The following is a 4364-nucleotide window of genomic DNA, read 5'->3' on the forward strand; positions in this document are numbered from 1 at the left end:
ACATTTTCATGCCTTACTTTACTATGATGTTTTTTGAAATTTTCATGCCTTACTATACTATGACATTTTTATGTCTTACTATACTATGACGTTTTATCCCTAGTTATACTTGCCCTACTATACTATGACGTTTTTCAACATTTTTATGCCTTATTATACTGTGACGTTTTATGCCTTACTATACTATGATGTTTTTCAACATTTTTATGCCTTACTATACTATGACGTTTTTTGACATTTTCATGCCTTACTATACTATGACGTTTTTTGACATTTTTATGCCTTACTATACTTTGATGTTTCTTGACATTTTTATGCCTTACTATACTATGACATTTTTATGCCTTACTATACTATGACATTTTTATGCCTTAACTATGACGTTTTGTGACATTTTTATGCCTTACTTTACTATGACAAGATAAGACAAGACAAGAAAAGATGTAACTTTATTAATTCACCATAGTCAAAATTCAAATTCACACAGGAGAACAAAGAAATTGCAGCACAATGGGAAAAATACAATAAAAAAATAAAATAAGAAGAGACACAAGATCTAGAATAAATAACATCAATTCGAAATACTATACACAATGACATACAGGTGCAAGTAGACATTTCTGTACATGTGCAAATATAAAAATATATAATGAGTTTGGTGGTTTTTGCAGTTTGTCCAGGTTCTATTGTTATATACAGATTTGAGTCTGTGGGTGCTTTTGCGTTGTGTGGTATGATGGCTGATGGGACAAAGGAGCCACCCAGGCGCTTTCAGGCATGTGGCTGGATGGGGCTGTGGCTGATCGTGCTCCTGATCTGCCTCAGTTCAGCACGGAGGGGTTGAGACGGGTTGTCCAGAATGGTTTACAGCTTTTGTCTCATCGTCTCCTCTGTCACTGCCTCCACACTGTCTAGTTCCATTCCCACCACAGAGCTGGCCTTCTTCACCAGCTTGTTCAGTTTCTGCTCCCTATGCCTCCTCCCCAACACACCACAGCGAAGAAGGTGACACTAGCCACCACAGACTGGTAGAACATCAACAACATAGCAGCGCACATTGAAGCACCTGAGCCTACTCGAAAGAAAAGCCTGCTCTGTCCCTTCCTGTAGAGGGGCCTTGGTGTTGTCTGATGGAAGTCTACCACTAGCTACTCGGATTTCCCAATTTTGAGCTGCTGCTGGTTTCCTTTAGAAAATAAACAAATACCTTACTGTACTTTGACATTTTTATACCTTACTATGCTATGATGTTTTTTGACATTATTATACCTTGCTATATTATGACATTTATTGACGTTATTGTGCCTTACTATACTATGATGTTTTTATGCCTTACTATACTGTGACATTTCTATACCTTGCTATATTGATGTTTTTATACCTTACAATACTATGACATTTTTTGACGTTTTTTATCCCTTACTATACTATACTAAGACATTTTTATGCCTTACTGTACTATGAAATTTTTTGACTTTTTTATATTTTACTATACTATGAAGTTTTGGGATGTTTTTATGCCTTACTGTACTATGACTTTTTTATATTTTACTATACTATGATGTTTTTATATCTTACTCTACTATGATGTTTTTATGCCTTACTATATTATGAGGTTTTTATGTCTTACTATACTATGATGTTTTTTCCTATTTTTATACCTTCCTATACTATGACATTTATTGACCTTTTTATACCTCAGTATACTATGATGTTCATTGACGTTTTTATGTCTCACTATACTATGACATTTTTATGTCTTACTATATTATGACGTTTTTGGATATTTTTATACCTTATTATACTATTCCTATACCATGACATTTTTATAAATTACAGTATGACATCCTTGTTAAACATTATGTGATATTCATTTGAATAAGATTGAATGTGGAATTTGTAGAAATGATTGGAACAAGCCACTTATCCTGAATTTAATTTAATCCAAAACATTGTGTATTATGTTGTAGGACATTTTTCAGCTCCCAAAAAACATTAATCATTCATTCAGTTGCAGTTCGTTGAGCTCTCAGGACCACCTCATGAGAGTATGGGCAGATGGACAAATCATTGTCGTTTTAACCAACAGAAAACTTTATCTGAGATTCACTTTCTTAAACATGAACCAGTGTAAAAATAGTTTTCAGAAGTTGTCCATGATATTGATTTTATTATTATTAATATTATTCTTATCATTATTTCAAAGCAAGCCTTCAGACAGGAAGTGAGTTGTGTGTGTTGGACAGTAAAGTGGGCCAGGCAGCTTTTTGATGTGTGGAGTGTAAATATAGCCCTCCGCCCTCCTCCCTCTAATTGTAGCTGTGTTGTTTTCATATTGTTGAATCTCAGAGATGTATAATTCATCACGCAAATAATGTGGAACAAAACAAACTCTCCTCTGAGCTCCCGAGAGGCCAAGCGTCTAATGAGTTCACTCCATAAAATATTCATACCTCTGCAAAATATACTGTCACTTTCCCTACAACACACACACACACACACACACACACACACACACACACACACACACACACAGACCAATATCCCATTAGATATAATAGCAGGGTGTTCGACCGTAACTGCGCGTTGATCACTGTCACCCAAAAACACAGCAGACTGTCTCACTGTGTGTGAGTGTGTGTGTGTGTGAGAGAGAGACTGGCAGTATTAAGGAGACTAGTTACCCATGATGCTCCAGGTGTCATTCAGTATTAGTCTTATCAGGTGTTTCAGGTTTCCCCAAAATGTTAAAGACGTTTCAGAACAAAAAACAATTTGAAAACTATTAAACTATTTGATAATGATTCAGATCTTTCCTCTCAATGCTACCACTTTCTCATGAGTCACAATTAATAAAGGTGTATTTAATGACTTTTTAATGATTCATTAAAAGACATAATAGATCAGTTATAAGACATTATTAATAACAACCTCTGGTCGCCTTAAAGCCCAAAGCAATTTATAGAAATAAGGGAAAATAATAATGACACGAAAGAAAGAATTATCCACAACGTAACCATAAACATTTTTCAATAAAGTACTTGACCTTCAGATCCTTTGTTTTTTGTTTTGTTGGATCATCCACTTTAGTTTGCCACCACTGAAGTGGCACGTTGATACAACAGAGTGGCCTCCTGTTTTATTTTATCCGTTGTGGAGTAAAACACTTAAAGTTACCGAGTTAGTTTCACTAATGAAAATAAAACATTATGTAGCATCCAGTTACTTACACATGGAGGAGAAGAAAAGTTCTGAGTCAAGTGGACCCATCTCGGTAAAGCCAGAGCAGTATTGGCTCCATGGTCAGACTAGGAAAGAACTTACCCACTGGGACCTTCCAAACGAATGACACTGATGGAGCCTGTAAAGACAATGATGGAGCTGGTAAAGACTTTAAAAACTTTATGGATGCTTTGACAGACCACCGGCCGAATGGGATTTTAGCCGGTAGTCCCCATGACCAGTCCAGCTGCGGTCTGGTCTTGTCTCTTTCTTTGTCTGAGGAAATTCTGGACGGCTGCCTTCCCCTGAATGCTGCATACTCTACTGTGACATCTCACCTGCGGGCGAGCCCTGTGCCTTTATAAATGTGGGGAGGACCAACGGTTTAACAAAGTTGCACCGAAAAATTCCCTTTTTCGACAGCACATGTATCGCAGCAAGAGTTTAGTTTGAACGAGTTTGACTTTTTCAGCTGTAAAAATGAATGAAATTGCAGTGCCTTGACAACGGACAATAACTGCTTTTGAGTCAGTCACAATGTTGGGCTCAACATTGTAATGACTGACAGCCGCCATCGTGTCCCTTGACTCATCCCTAACAGGTTAAAGTAGTTAAAATCATCCCACCTGCTCCAGAGTAATAAATCCATCCAAATCAGGCTTAACTTTTTTTCTTATTTTCAACTTACCAGACCAGATTTGGACATTTTGGAGCGATGAAGTTTCCCCTGGTGTGAACCTGTCTCCAGGCAGCGGGACGGACAGGTGGACCTGGCAGCTTCATCCAATCACATCCAATAATGACCCGGGGATCGAGAGATGAGAGGGGCAGCAGGTTTTTCATTTCGTGTAGAGTGGCCGCCGTCCTCCGCCGACTCATTTCTCTCTCGGGGGAGAGAATTAAGTCCAACAGGCTCTTCAGGAAATCATCTCTCCTCTTTAATATTCTCAGACGCCACGTGGCTTCTCGGCAAGCTGAGGTGAAGAAAGGTCGAGGGCCGGACTTGTGATCAACGGCCACATCACGGCGGCGTCAGGAGGAGAGCGAGGAGGGAGGGGTCGGCTGATTTTCATTAAGATGGACTCCGGAGCGCTTGTCTTATTAACGGGTCATTAGGCTCTCCGTGGCCGACAGATTGGCTG

This window comes from Seriola dumerili, unplaced genomic scaffold, assembly GCF_002260705.1.
Source record: "Seriola dumerili isolate Sdu_G_001 unplaced genomic scaffold, Sdu_1.0 BDQW01000550.1, whole genome shotgun sequence".
In the NCBI taxonomy this organism is placed as follows: domain Eukaryota; kingdom Metazoa; phylum Chordata; class Actinopteri; order Carangiformes; family Carangidae; genus Seriola; species Seriola dumerili.